Here is a 19,420-nt window from a genome sequence, read left to right on the forward strand (position 1 = left end):
AAATAGTTTTGACTTTGCTTCATAGGTAGTGGATTTTTCATTCAGGACAGGGCCTTGGTCTGACAATATGTTTTGGTCTGTTTTTTTGTTTGTTTGTTTTTTGTGTTTTATTTTTTTGGCCATGCCACATGGCTTGCAGAATCTCAGTTCCCCAACCAGGGCTGAACCCAGACCCTTGGCAGTGAAAGTTCAGAGTCCTAATCACTGGCTAACTAGGGCATTTGCAGGACAGCCCTTTCTGAAGATTAAGATATTTATAAATTGACAGATGAGTACAGCAGAGTTTTGTTATCTCTTTAAATTCAGGGGGAGAACAGAAAACCCTAAAGGTCTGATCCTGATTGCTGTTTTGTCCACATTATCCTTTTTTTTTTTTTTTTTTTTTAACCACCTGTCAGCCTTCTACTACCCACATTTTACAGAAGAGGAAACAGGTTCAGAAATACTAGATCACTTCCAAGGGACACACAGTTGGTATTTAGCTGAGTTAGGATTTGAATTCTTATCTAACAAGATTCAGTTTCTTAAACACTACTTTATATTTCAAAAAGCAGTGACAGTGAGAATGAAAAGAATAGACAAGCAAAACATTTCTGAGGGGAATATCCAGAAAACAGCTCTTAATAGTAAGAGGAGGGATTAAGACCAAAGCAAAAGATAAATTGGAGAGTCACTATGCCACTTGACTAAAAACCTTTAAAGACAGAACTGACATTTTGAACAAGCAGAAATTATCCTTAAGTGGAATGTCTATAACTCTGACTTTTGTTTTTCTATAAACAAAGATTTCTCTAGAGATGCTGGGTTTAGTTTAATTAGCATACACTTCTTATTTATATTCATATTAACCCATTTGTGATAAATCATTCCCCAATGGACTGTCCTTATCCAATATTTTAATTAGTCTTCTGAATAATGAATGTATGGTAAAAGCTGTTTCATCTCTGAACTTCAGAGAATTAAACTAAGTAGGAAGACTATAACCATGGTGCATTTGTCAAAAATCTACCCCCAGGACAGAGCTTATTAGCCGAGGTTTCACAGCCAGTGCTCTAGCAGCCCCTATATTTCCCAGTCATTCATCAGAAGAGTTCATGGAAAAAAAGATTAAGTGGAAAGTTTCAAGCTATTTTTACCCTGGGGCACAAGAGAGTAAAAGGACACAGAAGTAATGTCATTGCGTGAAAAAGATCTGCAATAAATATTCCTCAGTAAGTCTTCTCCTTCAACATGTCTCCCTCTCAAAACCAGATAACACAACCTCTTACTTAAGGAAGAGATCATAAAAGTAAGGCGATGTTATGCCAGAACTCAGAACTCTTGCATCATTCTACCATATGTTCAAATTTTTGTATATAAGCATCATACACACACAGACATACACACACTCACAGACTCATCCATTCACTCATGCAGATTGTTGGCATTGTGGTCTCTTTCCACAAGGTCATCAATAGATCAGACACCCGTAGGATCCTATAATAAAACCAAAACTGCTCCTTCAACACCCACTAAGGATTATAATTACCCACTAATTATTATATTATTCTCACTAGAGAATAATATAATAATACCAAATAAGTTAACTGCTGTGTCAATATAAATGATAAAAAAGAAAGTAATGCATGGCTATTTTTATGAAATGCATAGAGTGCAAAAATTCACAAGTCCTAGTACCTGAGAACCTTGCTCTTAATAGTTTGGGTCTTTGTTTTTCCTTGTCCTTTATTTTTTTTTTAATTTAATTTTATTTTTAAACTTTACAATATTGTATTAGTTTTGCCAAATATCGAAATGAATCTGCCACAGGTATACCTGTGTTCCCCACCCTGAACCCTCCTCCCACCTCCTCCCCATACCCTCCCTCTGGGTCGTCCCAGTGCACCAGCCCCAAGCATCCAGTATCGTGCATCGAACCTGGACTGGCAACTCGTTTCATACATGATATTATACATGTTTCAATGCCATTCTCCCAAATCTCCCCACCCTCTCCCTTTCCCACAGAGTCCATAAGACTGATCTATACATCAGTGTCTCTTTTGCTGTCTCGTATACAGGGTTATTGTTACCATCTTTCTAAATTCCATATATATGTGTTAGTATACTGTATTGGTGTTTTTCTTTCTGGCTTACTTCACTCTGTATAATAGGGGAAAACCACAAATCACTGGGAGACCATGAGGGTTTTCCTGAAGAACCATACAAGTCTTGCCTTTAAATATCAAGAATGAATTATCAGCCGTTTCACAAATTTTGTTTTGGGTTATAGTAGAGAGCTCCTTGTTATTAATATACAGTGAAATTACCAAGAGTTACTAGAAGTGAATAGTGGTTAATATTTATTGAGGGCTTTCTACATGCCAAATATTGTGCATTTGACCTGTTAACTAATTTTCTCACAACAGCTGTGAAACAGGCATCTCCTAGTTTACAGGTGGACAGGAGGTTGGGTTTCCACACCTGCCACACATATGTAAACTATGGTACCTATATTCAGATCCACAAAGTCGAACTCTGAACCCCTCAGGACTGCTTCTCCATGACACTGCATCCTTTATGCATAAACTTTTGAAATGTACTTTAGAAAATTTAAGTGAAGTGCAAAGACTAGAAAGTTTAACAAGAATCTCCTGACAGTAAAAATCAGTGCTACCTTTTAATACCAGAGAAAGAAACTTGGGGTCACTCACAGATTAGCATGAACACTGGATTCAGAGACACAGATGTGGATTAAAACTGTCCTATCATTTTCTAATCATAAGTAGAAAAACAGATGTGTCCATACTGGGGCACAAATGGAGATGGAGTTTGTTTAGCAGTTCAACAATCATATTTCTCCTTCCTGGTACAGAGCAAGGCTACATTTTCCAGTATCCTTCAAGGTTAAGTTTGGCCATTTGAAAAAAGTCTCAACAATAGGACATGCACAGAAAAGAGGGTGACACTGCAGCGGAACAGATATTTAAGGAGGAGGGTACCTTCTCCACTGTCTTTAACCCAGTCTCCCAACTCAATGAAGTAAGCATAGAAACCCTGAGAGACACATTTTGAAGAGAGCAGAGGAATAAAATGGAACAAGCCTGAGCTTTAAATCAATATTTGGAAGAGAGATATAAAATTCTACAGGATGGGCAACACATGTACACCCATGGCTGATTCATGTGAATGTATGGGAAAACCACCACAATATTGTAAAGTAATTAGCCTCCAATTAAAATTAAAAAAAAATTCTTCTAAGGAACCGAACTTGGGTCTGCTCACCCATGCACAATAAAGCCAACCTACTGATGCCAGTTTGTGGTGAAGGAAATTGCAGCATTTAGTGCAGGCACCAGGCAAGAAGTACAAGGCAGCTAGTGCTGGAAAACCCTAAACTTCCCAAAGGATTTCAGCAAAATATTTTTAAAGTCAAAGTAAGGAAAGAGTGTCCCAGGATGTGTGATCAGCTGGTGCACACTTCTCTGACTGGTTTAATGGTGAGGCAACAGGGTCACAGTGGTTAACATTGTCAATCCTTAGGCACCTATGAGCTCAAGATCATCATGTAGTTAATTCTTACATTTGGGGTGGATTTAGCATCTGCAAAACAACTCAGGAAATGTGCATCAGATACTGTTATCTAGGTGCTTCAGAGAGGAGCTAAAGCAAAAGATATGGAGAAGGGGGTCTGTCCTGCAAAGGCCCAATATGGTCCTGCTCAGTTACAATTCAGCATCAATTTATATGGGCAAGAAACAAATGCTTATTGTGTTTAAGCCAGTATACCTATTGTTTGTTTCTTACAGCAGCTAACACCTCACTTATAAGGTTCTCTATTATACATAAACAATAAAAAACATTGCTGAGCTTTCAATCCTAGCTCCAGCATACATGCTGTGTGATCTTGAGCAACTCATACAAATTCTTTGAGCTTAAATTTCTTTATTTGTCAAGAAAAAAGAGAGAGAGAGAAATTATTATAGCATATACCCTGAAAATTTTCGTGAAAATTAAGTTAATGTTATAAATTCCTTGGCATAATGCCTGCCTTATAATTAGCAAAAAAAAAAAAAAAAAAGTAATAAAGTGCTCTTATATTCCACATGATTGTAAAGCTACTTATAATAAGTCTCTTTAAAACAAGCTATTTATTCATTTCACAGTGCCCTCTAATTCAATTATATAAATTTTAGCTTATCCACATTAATTACATTTCTAAAGAAAAACTAAATAAAACAACCTCTGGGCTTTTGATTAAAAACTGTCAGTTACTGTTCACAGTAAGTTTCACTCTCACTTTGTCCCACCATCTGCAAAAATTACTAAAAGGGGCTTTAAATAAAAAACCATAATGCTGAAACTCTTAAGTGGCTTTTTGGGGGGTTCCGGGGAGCACTGAAGAGCTATGGTTCTGTATGTTTCAGCACTGAAGAATTCAGAGAGAGGCAAAGAGATAGATAAGAAGTGGTTTATTAGAATAGAACTCTTGTGAGGCTTACAAGCAGGCTGGAGAGACAGTGTAGATCCTAGTGGGCTAGAGTTTTATAATCAAAGGAAAAGAGGGGACAGTTGAAAGAAAATCTTCTTCCTCCTGCTTGAGTAGAAGTCAAGTTTCCATCATCAGCTACCCCTCTGGGTTGAGCAGAGGAGTTTTCTTGTCCCTACATGGTCAAGTTGGGACTGTCATAACACTATGGAAAAATTATCTCAGGTCTCAGTACAATGAGGGCCTTTCATTTTGAAATGTCACCTTTCCATAAATGGTTGGTTTTTATGTGTTCAGAGAGCATGCCGTAGGGGTCATTAACTTACTGAGCTTACTAAGCAGGGTTTGGGTCTCACACCACCACTGTTTTGTTGTTTAAAGTTATGTCCCATTCTTATGTTGTATGGTTTTGTTGATAAGCAAGTCTGCTTGGCTCCTTAGTTAAGTAAACCTGCTTTCTTGAGTGATCATTAGCTTAAGGGGTTTTCCATATTTTTTTCTTTACTAATAATCCCCTGTGGTATTAAGTAGATCTAATCATCTACTTTGTCTCTTTAACCTGTCCCTATTGAAGCCACAAAAATAAAAATTGAATAGAATAGAGACAACAAAACAAATTTTATGTCTGGAAAGCAAATGGATGAATGGTAAATAACTTGTTATCCAGCAGTGTGGAAAGCTGAGACTGAGCCCATTAACACTATGGAATTTTGAGGAGCTAGTACCAGCTACCTGTGGAATGGAACAGAAAACAGCAGAACTGATTAAAGACTCTAGGAACATTCAGATTCTTAAACACTCTTTCTACTCTGTGTGTTTGAATAAGTCCTCCACCCCACATGGAAGCAGAAGCCTGAAGAGTTACTTTCTAGCCGTAGTTACAGAAAAACACAAAAAGATTACCAAGTAAGCATACAGACCTCCATGAACCTCTGATATCCAGAACTCTGGCCACCAGGCTTGTACTAGCTCCAATGGAAGGCCACAGATAATAATATGACCAGACTATTATTGCCAAAATCTTTCATCCAGTATACCACTGTTGGATTAAATCTCAGAGACAGAGTTTTGGGTGAAGTAGAACTAAATAGCTTTATTGTTTTACCAGGCAAAGGGGACCATAGATGGCTAATGCCCAAAAGACTCTACGTCCTCCCTACAGAGTTCAAGGAGCTGGGTGTGGTCAGCTCATGGACATTCTTCTGATTGGTTGGTGATGAGGTAATTGGGAGTCAACATCGTCAACCTTCTAGTTCCAACTGGTCTGAGGTCTATACGTTTGTGGGCAACATACAGCTAACTTCTTCCACCTGATGGATTTTTTAGTATCTGCAAAACAGCTCAAAAGACATGGGTCAGAATATTATCTACAGTCTTTGAGGAAGAAGTCTTTGACCTTGTTTAGTGGCTGAAGTATTATTATTTTGTCTTGCTTGATTTTCTTTCCTTTATGCATTTTCACTTCTCTGATTAAATTTATACTTTGCTTAAAGTTTTTCTACAGGCAAAAGGCAGTTGGAGAACAAGGGTTGGGGTGGGGCTGGAGCATCTATTCTGGGAAGGGTTCATAGGGTCCTGCTCAGTTACACCATGAGAACAGCATCTAAAGATAATGAAATGGGAAGATAGTCAATAAACCATCCAGTCTGATTACCTTTTGGTAAAAATACAGTCAATATTCACACAGGACCTCAATTTTATTTTCACACACATAAATATAAGCAGAAAATTAAATGGTATCAGATATTTCCCAAAAAACCCTATTATATAACATATGGAGAACAAAATAAAAACTGGAGAAGCAGAAACAAAAGAGGATGAGGGAAACTTTATATATATATATAGTGCTGTCACTTCAGTTGTGTCCAACTCTTTGTGACCCCATGGAGTGTAACTCACCAGGCTCCTGTCCATGAGATTTTCCAGGCAAGAAAGGTTGCTCTTTCCTTCTCCAGGAATCTTCCTGACTCAGACATTGAATCCACATCTCTCATGTCTCCTGCATTGGCAGGTGGGTTCTTTTACCACTAGTGCAACCTGGGAATTACATATATATTAACCTCAGGAATCTGCCTGCAATGCAGGAGACCCCGGTTCGATTCCTGGGTTGGGAAGAACCACTGCAGAAGGGATAGGCTACCCACTTTAGTATTCTTGGGCTTCCCTTGTGACTCAGCTGGAGATCACCTGGAGAAGGGAAAGGCTACCCACTTCCATATTCTAGCCTGGAGAATTATAGTCCATGGGGTTGCAAAGAGTCATACATGACTGAACAACTTTCACACTAACCTCAAAAAGATGACAGGTTACTTAACAACTGAACAAGAAAAAGATGTTATTTAAAGCAAAAAGGAATAATAATAAGAAGAATTTAGTGAATAAAAAAGTGATATATATTAAATTTTGACAGCCAAAAAGAAAAAACAAAACTTAACAAAAGATTTAGAAAAAATATAAAGATTTCTGGGAACCTTTCTCAGAAAGTAATAAGAAGATAAAAAAATACAAGGAAATTACAGAGAGTGATTTTTAAAAATAGAGTAACATTCCAGAAGGTGCCAAAAATGCATTTCAAGAGTTTCAAAATAAGATAACAGCAAAATGAAGAAATTGATAATAAAATAATGCAAGAAACATTTTCAGAACTACTTACATTTTCAGATAGAAAGGGGCTACTAATGGCCCTGAAAATGGGTTAAACTAGAACCAAACCAATAAACATCATTATAAATCTTCAGAACACTAGAGCAAAGAGAAAATCTTGAAAATATCCAGAAAGGAACATTTGGCTTTTAGAACAAGATTGAACTTGATAATAGAATTAGATTTAAAAACAACAATAAAAGCTGGGAGATAATGGGACACCATGTTCAAAATCCAGGGGAAATTTATATACAAATTGGAATTCTTTATTAAGTCAATTTATTAACTGAAAGTAAGAAAATAAGATATTTTCATATATGGAAAATCTCAGCAGCAACAGCAAAAATACCTATTATGAATCCTTTCTCAGAATGCTCCCAGCAGAAATTTTCCATTAAAAGAGAGAATTTAAGAAAGAGGAAAGCTTGAATACTAGGAAACGAACCAAGAAATGTAATTCTACAGAGACTCCCTAGTATGAGGTTGAAGCGATGCCTAAAACAATGTCTGTGTAGATGTCTTAAATCACTTATTTCAGACTAGCATAATCAGAGGTGCTAAAACATTCAGTTCAATTTAATTCTATCTAATGAAGTTAAATTCCGTGTAAAAAGACAAGATGATTAGAAGAAATTATATTCCAAACATTAAAAAGTTAAGTAAACGTGAATCTAATATTCATGTTTTTTCTATTTTATTTTAAATGTCAAACCTGTTTTAATGAGATTCTACTAACATATGTTCTCTTTAATCTTAATTAAGTCTTAAGAATTTTAAAAAATGGCATTAGGTCTTTCATTTTCTAATCTAAAGAATACTAAATTATTTAGCCTCTCTTCAAGCTAAATTAATACTGATATTTTATTAGCACACAATTTTATTAATTAAAAGTACTTTTTAAAATGGAGTTAAAACTGTTTTTCTGTAACTTGAAACATGTAGCCCTTTTTCTCTGATCCAGATTGCAATTTCTCTTTTATGTGATGAATCACATACACAACTTCCTATCTTATTTTTTCAGATAAGAAAAAATTGTTATGCCTTGGGTTTATAATTCATTCATTCATTTCAGTTGCTCGGTCGTGTCTGACTCTTGGTGACCCCATGTACTGCAGTACTCCCCAACTCCCAGAGCTTTCTCAAACTCGTGTCCTTTGAGTTGGTAATGTTATCCAACCATGGCATCCTCTGTTGTTCTCTTCTCTTTCTACATTCAATCTTTCCCAGCATCAGGGTCATTTCGAATGAGTTAGTTCTTTGCGTCAGGTGGCCAAAGTATTGGAGCTGCATCTTCAGCATCAGTCTTTCCAATTAATATTCAGCATTGGTTTCCTTTGAATTCACTGGTTTGATTTCCTTGATATCCAAGGGACTCTCAAGAGTCTTCTCCAACACCACAGTTCAAAAACATCAGTTCTTCCGTGCTCAGCTTCCTTTATAGTCCAACTCTCACATCCATACATGACTACTGGAAAAGCCATAGCTTTGACTAGACAAATCTTTGTCCAAAAGTGATATCTCTGTTTTTTAAAATGCTGTCTAGATTTGTCGTAGATTTTCTCCCAAAGAGCAATTGTCTTTTAATTTCATAGCTGTAGTCACTATATGCAGTGATTTTGGAGCTCCCAAAATAAAGTCTGTCACTGTTCCCACTGTGTGCCCATCTATTTGCCATGAAGTGATGGGACTGGATGTTTTGATCTGTTTTTGAATATTGAGTTTTAAGCCAGCTTTTTCACTCTCCTCTTTCACTTTCATCAAGAGGCTCTTTAGTTCCCCTTCTCTTCCTGCCATAAGGGTGGTACCATCTGCATATCTGAGGTTACTGGTATTTCTCCCAGCAATCTCGACTCCAGCTTACACTTCATCCAGTCTGGCATTCAGCATGATGTACTCTGAATATAAGTTAAATAAGCCAGGTGACAATATACAGTCTTGACATATTCCTTTCCCAATTTGGAATAAGTCTGTTGCTCCATGTTTGGTTCTAACACTTGCTTCTTGACCTGCACACAAATTTCTCAAGAGGCGGGTCAGGTGGTCTGGTACTCACATATCTTTAAGAATTTTCCACAGTTTGTTGTGATACACAGTCAAAGGCTTTGGTGTAGTCAATGAAGCAAAAGTAGATTTTTTCTAGAACTCTCTTTCTTTTCCTGTGATCCAATGGATGTTGGCAATTTGATCTCTGGTTCCTCTCCGTTTTCTAAATCCAGCTTAAATATCTGGAAATTCTTGGTTCATGTACTATTAAAGCCTGGCTTGGAGAATTTTGATAATTACTTTGCCAGCATGTGAGATGAGTGCTACTGTGTGGTAGTTTGAACATTCTTTCGTATTGCCTTTGTTTGGGATTAGAATGAAAACTGACCTTTTCCAATCCTGTGGCCACTGCTGAGTTTTCCAAATTTGCTGGCATATTGAGTGTAACACTTTCACAGCATCGTCTTTCAGGATTTGAAATAGCTCAGCTGGAATTCCATCACCTCCACTAGCTTTGTTAGTAGTGAATCTTCCTATAGCCCACTTGACTTCACACTCCAGGATGTCTGTCTCTAGGTGAGTGATCATACCATCATGAAATTAAAGTCTGATGCTGTAAAGAACAATATTGCATAGGAACCTTGAATATTAGGTGCATGAATCAAGGTAAATTGACAGTGGTCAAAGAGGAGATGGTAAGAGTGAACACCAACATTTTAGGAATCAGTGAACTAAAATAGACTGGAATGGGTGAATTTAACTCAGGGATTGTAATCAGCATTTTAATATAAAATAATCCCTTCCAGGTTAAAACCAACTTAAGTTCAAAATAATATAAAAATTTTAGGCTACTCTACCTCTATTCCTTTCCCCATCTTTTGTGCTATTATATCTTTATAAATTATAAGTCCACTAATATGGTTTTATAATTATTGATTTATGAATTATGTTTTCAATCATATAGGAGATGAAAAGAGTTAAAAAAATACATTTATGTTGCCTTTTATATTGACCTATAATGGCCGTCTTTTCTATTGCCTTTTATTTCTTCCCAGACATTCAAGTTACCATGCACTGTCCCTTCATTTCAGGTTGAAGAACTCCCTTTGCTATTTCTTGTATGACAGATCTTCTAGTAATGTGTTCTCTTGGATTGTTTACCTAGGAATATCTTAATTTATTCTTCATTATTGAAAGAGATTTTTGCTGAATACAGAATCCTTGGTTGACTTTTTTTTTTTTTAATTCACTTTGAATTTGCCATTCATCTGCCTTCTGGCTTCTGTGAAAAGTCACCTGCTGATATTACTGAAGATTCCTGTACATGATCCTGATTTTTCTTGTTTTCAAGATTGTCTTGTCTTGTAGTTTTGTCAGTTTGACTATGATGTGATGGATGTGGGTCTCTTTGAGCTAATTTGAAATTTGTTGAGGTTCTTGGACCAGTAGATTAATGTTTTTCATAACATTTGAGAAATTGTAGGCTGTTATTTTTTTTTCAAATAATGTTTGTGCCCCTATCTCTTCTCCTCTTCTTGTACAATTCCCATTTTATACATATATATATATGGTATATGCTCAATGGTGTCCCATAGTTCTCCAAGGTTCTCTTTGTTTTTCTTCATATTTTTGTTTTTGTTCCTCATTCTGGAAACTCTTTATTGATGTATCTTAAAATTAAATGATCATTTTCTGCCAAAACAAATCTGATGTTACACTTCTCTAGTGAGTTTTTTCATTTTCATTATTGTTCTTTCAACTTCTGAGTTTATATTTAATTCTACTACATTATTTCTTTGTATTTATTGATTATGTATGTTTGTATGTATATTTGTTATAGTTTCCTTCAATTTTTTAGTCATAGTCTCTTTTAGTTCCTTGAACATGTGTACAATAACTGCTTCAAAGTCCTTGTCTACTAAGTACAATATCTGGGCCTCCAGAGGGATACTATATATAATGCTGACTTTTTTTCCTGTGTATGTAACATATTTTTCTATCTCCTAAGTTTTGGTTGAAAACTGGACATTGCAATTATTATATTATAACAACTCATGTCATTTCCTTTCCTCAGGCCTCAGGCTTATTTTCATTGCTGTTACTGCTATTTTCTTGTTACTGCTTATTTTTTAAATGACTTTCCCAGGCTAATTATGTAGATTCTCTATTCCCTGTACTGTGTGGCCACTGAGTTCTTAGCCAGCATTTTTTAAGTTCTTGCTTTTATTTTTAAGTCTCACTTAGTAAGATTCAGCCCAAAGTCAGCATAATTTGGTAGTCAGCCCAATGGTAAGATAGAAGAATTCCTTAAATGCTTGCCAGCCATGTCCCTTTGCCAAGGGAATCTGTGTGAGAAGGCAAACCTTTAAATTTTCAGGCAGCTTATTATCTACTTTCTATTTGCACAAGGTTATACTCTACTTTCTATTTGCATAGGGTCTCAAGTTCAGAGAGCAGTGAGTGACTGGAATGCTCATTTCTCATGTCTTTCCTGGGCAAGGCCATGCATATGAATATAACTTTCTCAATCCCAGGAACATGTTGGAAATTCACAAAGCTCCCTTCAGTTCAGTCTCTCAGTTGTGTCTGATTCTTTGCGACCCCATGAATCGCAGCACTCCAGGCCTCCCTGTCCATCACCAACTCCCAGAGTTTACTCAAACTCATGTCTATCGAGTCAGTGATGCCATCCAGCCATCTCATTCTCTGTCATCCCCTTCTCCTCCTGCCCCCAATCCCTCCCAGCATCAGGGTCTTTTCAAATGAGTCAACTCTTCACATGAGGTGGCCAAAGTATTGGAGTCTCAGCTTTAGCATTAGTCCTTCCAATGAACACCCAGTTCTGATTGTCATCTAATTCTCCTGGATTTTCTTTCAAATATTTGACCAGGCTCGTTTCTCCAGCTGAAATCACAGCCTTTGGCAACATTGATGCTGCCAGCAGACTGCTATTATTTTCAGACTGTTATGCCCAAGGGAAAAGGATTTTTGTACTACACTGAGCTCTGAGTCATTCTGAAAGAGATGGGAATACCAGACCACCTGACCTGCCTCTTGAGAAACCTGTATGCAGGTCAGGAAGCAACAGTTAGAACTGGACATGGAACAATACACTGGTTCCAAATAGGAAAAGGAGTATGTCAAGGCTGTATATTGTTGCCCTGCTTATTTAACTTATATGCAGAGTACTTATCATGAGAAACGCTGGGCTGGAGGAAGCGCAAGCTGGAATCAAGATTTCCAGGAAGCGCAAGCTGAAATCAAGATTTCAAGTGCAAGCTGGAATCATAACCTCAGATATGCAGATGACACCACCCTAATGGCAGAAAGTGAAGAGGAACTAAAGAGCCTCTTGATGAAAGTGAAAGAGGAGAGTGAAAAAGTTGGCTTAAAGCTCAACATTCAGAAAACTAAGATCATGGCATCCAGTCCCATCAATTCATGGCAAATAGATGATGAAACAGTGGAAACAGTGGCTGACTTTATTTTTCTGGGCTCCAAAATCACTGCAGATGGTGATTGCAGCCATGAAATTAAAAGATGCTTAACTCCTTGGAAGGAAAGTTATGACCATCCTAGACAGCATATTAAAAAGCAGTGACATTACTTTGTCAACAAAGTAGTCAAGGCTATGGTTTTTCCAGTGGTCATGTATGGATGTGAGAGTTGGAGTATAAAGAAAGCTGAGTGCTGAAGAACTGATGCTTTTGAGCTGTGGTGTTGGAGAAGACTCCTGAGAGTCCTTTGGACTACAGGGAGATCCAACCAGTCCATCCTAAAGGAGATCAGTCCTGTGTGTTCATTGGAAAGACTGATACTGAAGCTGAAACCTCAATACTTTGGCTACCTGATGTGAAGAGCTGACTCATTGGAAAAGACTCTGATGCTGAGAGGGATTGGGGGCAGGAGGAGAAGGGGACAACAGAGGATGAGATGGTTGGATGGCATCACTAACTCAATGGACATGGGTTTGGGTGGGCTCCGGGAGTTGGTGATGGACAGCGAGGCCTGGAATGCTGCAGTTCATGGGGTCGCAAAAAGTCAGACACGACTGAGCGACTGAACTGAACTGAAACTGAACTGAGCTCTGAGTGAAATTAAGTAGACACAACACATTAAGAATGGATATTTTCCAAAAGGCTATTGACAAAATATTGACTGCGCTCTGAGGATGTGATTTTTACCATAAATCCAGAAAAGATAAAAATGTAACATTTTTTTTTTTAATATAAATTTATTTATTTTAATTGGAGGATAATTACTTTACAATATTGTATTGGTTTTGCCATACATCAACATTCTTAATCTTTGGATGCAAGACTGCTGGCTTTCATAAGTGAAACACCACTAGAACTAGAGGTGGTGATGTGATGGGAATTGGTCAAGGGTTAAACTCTTCTGCCCTGGGTGTCTTACAAAGATTCAGTACTTTCTCATGGATAGATGCTTTTCAGTTTGTTTGGTGGTTTGAAATAATTTTCAAAGTTATGAATGGTTGATTTTAGTCATTTTGTCATTTTTTCCATTTCTGTGGGAGAGTAGCTCACCAAGGTTCCCTGAGTTCCATTCCATAAATCTTTACTTTCTTATTTCTCTTATCTTACCTCCAATTACCTGTAAAATTTAGTATTCTAAGAATAAAGGTCCAATTCTTTTCACTCATAACTGCATCATCAGAACTAGCATAGCACTTTTACACAGAAAGTTCTCAAAAAGAAGTTTATATGGAAACATAGATAATGTATAGATTTGTAGAGAAAGAAAAAGAGAAAAATATGTGTGTATGTATGGACACTTCTGAGCATAAATAATTTCTATAGTATACAAGACATTAGGCAGTGATAATGCCTGGAAAATGAAAATTATTGGAGGAAAATACACTTGATTTAACTTTTTATGCTTTTATTACTGCTTGAATTTTTAGAGAAATATGAATTATATCTATAGTTAGTATAGATAGATTGATAAATGGATGAGTAAAACTAAATTATTATTTAAAAAAAAACTTTTAGGACTTTTACTTTCATGATTATTCTCTGTAACATTTTTCACTGATGCTCATTTGAAAATATGGATTCCGGTTTTTACAGCTCAATAAAAATATGTGAGAAAAGCAAATTGAATAGCTTAGTCTCCCTTGTCATAGATTAACTGACCACAGTTGTGCGGGTTTAATTTGTGGGCTTTTTATCCTGTTCCATTGATCTATATTTCTTTTTTATTTTATTTTATTTTTAAACTTTACATAATTGTATTAGTTTGGCCAAATATCAAAATGAATCCACCACAGGTATACATGTGTTCCGCATCCTGAACCCTCCTCCCTCCTCCCTCCCCATACCATCCCTCCGGGTCGTCCCAGTGCACTAGCCCAAAGCATCCAGTATCGTGCATCGAACCTGGACTGGCATCTCGTTTCATACATGATATTTTACATGTTTCAATGCCATTCTCCCAAATCTTCCCACCCTCTCCCTCTCCCATAGAGTCCATAAGACTGTTCTATACATCAGTGTCTCTTTTGCTGTCTCGTACACAGGGTTATTGTTACCATCTTTCTAAATTCCATATATATGCATTATTATACTGTATTGGTGTTTTTCCTTCTGGCTTACTTCATTCTGTATAATAGGCTCCAGTTTCATCCACCTCATTAGAACTGATTCAAATGTATTCTTTTTAATAGCTGAGTAATACTCCTTTGTGTATATGTACCATAGCTTTCTTATCCATTCATCTGCTGATGGACATCTAGGTTGCTTCCACGTCCTGGCTATTATAAACAGTGCTGCGATGAACATTGGGATACACGTGTCTCTTTCCCTTCTGGTTTCCTCAGTGTGTATGCCCAGCAGTGGGATTGCTGGATCATAAGGCAGTTCTATTTCCAGTTTTTTAAGGAATCTCCACACTGTTCTCCATAGTGACTGTACTAGTTTGCATTCCCACCAACAGTGTAAGAGAGTTCCCTTTTCTCCACACCCTCTCCAGCATTTATTGCTTGTAGACTCTTGGATCGCAGCCATTCTGACCGGTGTGAAATGGTACCTCATAGTGGTTTTGATTTGCATTTCTCTGATAATGAGTGATGTTGAGCATCTTTTCATGTGTTTGTTAGCCCTCTGTATGTCTTCTTTGGAGAAATGTCTATTTAGTTCTTTGGCCCATTTTTTGATTGGGTCATTTATTTTTCTGGAGTTGAGCTGTAGGAGTTGCTTGTGTATTTTTGAGATTAGTTGTTTGTCAGTTGCTTCATTTGCTATTATTTTCTCCCATTCTGAAGTGATCTATATTTCTATGCTTGTGCCAGTTAGTGAGTGAGTGAAAGTCGCTCAGTCATGTCCAACTCTTTGCAATCCCATGGACAGTAGCCTGCCAGCATCCTCTGTCTATGGAGTTCTCCAGGCAAGAATACTGGAGTAGGTAGCCATTCCCTTTTCCAGGGGATCTTCCCGACCCAGAGATTGAATCCAGGTCGCCTACATTTCAGGCAGATTCTTTACTGACTGAACCACCAGGGAAGCCCATGTTTGTGCCAGTACCATATTGTTTTGATGACTATAATTTTGCAGTACTGTCTGAAGTCAGGGAGCCTGATTCCACCAGCTCCACTGGAAATTACTGAAGAAACAAAAACTGGAGATACCCTATGATCCACAGTCCGACACGTAGAGGTATACCCAGAGAAAAACATGGTCTGAAAGAACATATGCACCCCAATGTTCATTGCAGTGCTGTTCACAAAAGCCAAGACATGAAACCAGCCTAAATGTCTACCAAGAGGAGAATAGATAGAGAAGATGTGGTACGTATCTCAGCCATTGAAAAGAATAAAATGATGTCATTTGCAGCAACATGAATATACCTAGATATTCTCATACTGAGTGAAGTAAGTCAGACAAAAAAAGACAAATACCATATGATATCACTTATATGTGCAATCTAAAAAAAATGATGCACATGAATTTATTTACAAAACAGAAAAGACTAATAGACTTAGAGAATGAACTAATGGTTAGTAAGGGGGAAGAGTGTGGGGGAGCTATGGTTACGGAATTTGGGGTTGACATGTACATACTGCTATATTTAAAATGAATAACCAAAAGAGACCTACTGCATGGCACAAGGAACTCTGCTCAATATTCTGTAACAATCTAACTGGGAAAAGAATTTTTAAAAGCACAGATACATGTATATAACTATAACGGAATCACTTTGTTGTACACTTGAAACTAATACAACATTTTATTCGTAAAGAATAAAAAAGATTTCTTAATAAATGGGAGAAAAGCAAATTGAGCTATCACACTGAGTATAATGTGACTTTTTTTTTTTTTCTTATTTGTAAAGAGTTTGTCTTAAGGATGAGGTCCTTTGGGAACTTTAATAATGAAATATCTAATAAAGACCCAAGATATATGCTCTGTAGAAACACTTATACTTTGCAGTACTAGTGACATGTACAGAAAATACAAAAAAGATGGGAAGGATTTTACCTGGATGTTGAGATTCCAAGTAGATAAAAGTTGCTAAAGCTCAAGGTGTGCTCCTCCAGAACAGTAGGACTCAAAGTACATCTCACAGCCCTCAAGATCTTCTGAGGGATACACAAACTCAAAACATTTTTTTGTAATAATATTAAAGTGTTATTTGCCATTTTCACTTTCATACTGTCTGGAAAAGCACAGTGGATTTTTCCAGAGGTTATCCATTTTGTGATAGCACAACAGTTTGAACGCAGAAGCACACTGAGGATTCAGCTGTCCTCTACTAAGCCAGACTTGAAAAAGAATTGCAAAAATGTGAAATAATATAACTTTTCTCAATAACCTTTGTCTGGAAATGATAGCTATTTTTTAAAAATAATAACTCTTTTATTTGTCATATACTATGAGTCAATCACTGTGTTAAATGAAATATGTTTTATACATATTTGTATTTTATGTATGACACATATTTAGTTCTCTTAATAAATTTATAAGTACTATCTCCATTTTACAGAAGAGGAAAGAAAAGTGCACAGGTAAAGTAACAGTTAAGGGTACAGAGCTAACATTTGCATGTACATAATAACTGCATATAATGATTTAGTATATGATAAACCCAGCATTTCAGGTGAATGTTCATTTACATGATTTATCTGTTAAGTTAGCTGGCTAATGTCTTAGGAAAAAAGGTAGAGACTCATGTCACTTTTATACAAAATTAATTTCTGTATGAATTACGATGTTTATTAAAATGAAACTAGAACACTTTCTAACACCATACACAAAAATAAACTCAAAATGGATTAAAGATCTCAACATAAGACCAGAAACTATAAAACTCCTAGAGGAGATCATAGGCAAAACACTCTCTGACATACATCACAGCAGGATCCTCTATGACCCACCTCCCAGAATATTGGAAATAAAAGCAAAAATAAACAAATGGGACCTAATTAAACTTAAAAGCTTCTGCACAACAAAGGAAACTATTAGCAAGGTGAAAAGGCAGCCTTCAGAATGGGAGAAAATAATAGCAAATGAAGCAACTGACAAACAACTAATCTCAAAAATATACAAGCAACTCCTATGGCTCAACTCCAGAAAAATAAATGACCCAATCAAAAAATGGGCCAAAGAACTAAATAGACATTTCTCCAAAGAAGACATACAGATGGCTAACAAACACATGAAAACATGCTCAACATCACTCCTTATCAGAGAAATGCAAATCAAAACCACTATGAGATAGCTATTTTTATAAAACTTTATCTATATTAACCTGTTATGAGCTTACTTATGGTTTTGTGGGGCTTTTTTTTTTAGTTTTAATTTATAATATGGCTAATATGTATAGATATAACTATCATTCATAAAAAGCTCCTTAAGGTCTTCAAGAATTTTTGTTGTTGTAATGAGGGCCTGAGGCCAAAGTTTTGAGAACTGCAGTGCTAGGTTAGTCAGTCAAAGACTTCATAAATGAAAAGAAGAAGAAGAAGAAGAAGAATTGATTTACTTGAATATTCTACCAAATGAAAAATTTAAGACAGAGAAAAATTACACTGATTAAGACACAATCTCAACATGGGGAAATAGTAGAAAATCAAATTTCCACAGAAAAAGAAACTAAAACTAAAGACACTCTAAAATACTGACACATGAAATTCTTTAATTTTTTTAAATTTTATTTTATTTTTAAACTTTACAATATTGTATTAGTTTTGCCAAATATCGAAATGAATCCACCACAGGTATACCCACGTTCCCCATTCTGAACCCTCCTCCCTCCTCCCTCCCCTACCCTCCCTCTGGGTCGTCCCAGTGCACCAGCCCAAAGCATCCAGTACCGTGTATCGAACCTGGACTGGCGACTCGTTTCATACATGATATTATACATGTTTCAATGCTATTCTCCCAAATCTCCCCACCCTCTCCCTCTCCCACAGAGTCCATAAGACTGATCTATACATCAGTGTCTCTTTTGCTGTCTCGTACACAGGGTTATTGTTACCATCTTTCTAAATTCCATATATATGCATTAGTATACTGTATTGGTGTTTTTCTTTCTGGCTTACTTCACTCTGTATAATAGGTTCCAGTTTCATCCATCTCATTAGAACTGATTCAAATGTATTCTTTTTAATGGCTGAGTAATACTCCATTGTGTATATGTACCATAGCTTTCTTATCCATTCATCTGCTGATGGGCATCTAGGTTGCTTCCATGTCCTGGCCTTCAGAATGGGAGAAAATAATAGCAAATGAAGCAACTGACAAACAACTAATCTCAAAAATATACAAGCAACTCCTACAGCTCAACTCCAGAAAAATAAATGACCCAATCAAAAAATGGGCCAAAGAACTAAATAGACATTTCTCCAAAGAAGACATACAGATGGCTAACAAACACATGAAAAGATGCTCAACATCACTCATTATCAGAGAAATGCAAATCAAAACCACTATGAGGTACCATTTCACACCAGTCAGAATGGCTGCGATCCAAGAGTCTACAAGCAATAAATGCTGGAGAGGGTGTGGAGAAAAGGGAACTCTCTTACACTGTTGGTGGGAATGCAAACTAGTACAGCCACTATGGAGAACAGTGTGGAGATTCCTTAAAAAACTGGAAATAGAACTGCCTTATGATCCAGCAATCCCACTGCTGGGCATACACACTAAGGAAACCAGAAGGGAAAGAGACACGTGTACCCCAATGTTCATCGCAGCACTGTTTATAATAGCCAGGACATGGAAGCAACCTAGATGCCCATCAGCAGATGAATGGATAAGAAATTCTTTAATTTTTAAACTTTTAAGTATCTAAAAAAAATTACAATAATTT

Source organism: Bos mutus, chromosome 6, assembly GCF_027580195.1.
Source record: "Bos mutus isolate GX-2022 chromosome 6, NWIPB_WYAK_1.1, whole genome shotgun sequence".
NCBI lineage: Eukaryota > Metazoa > Chordata > Mammalia > Artiodactyla > Bovidae > Bos > Bos mutus.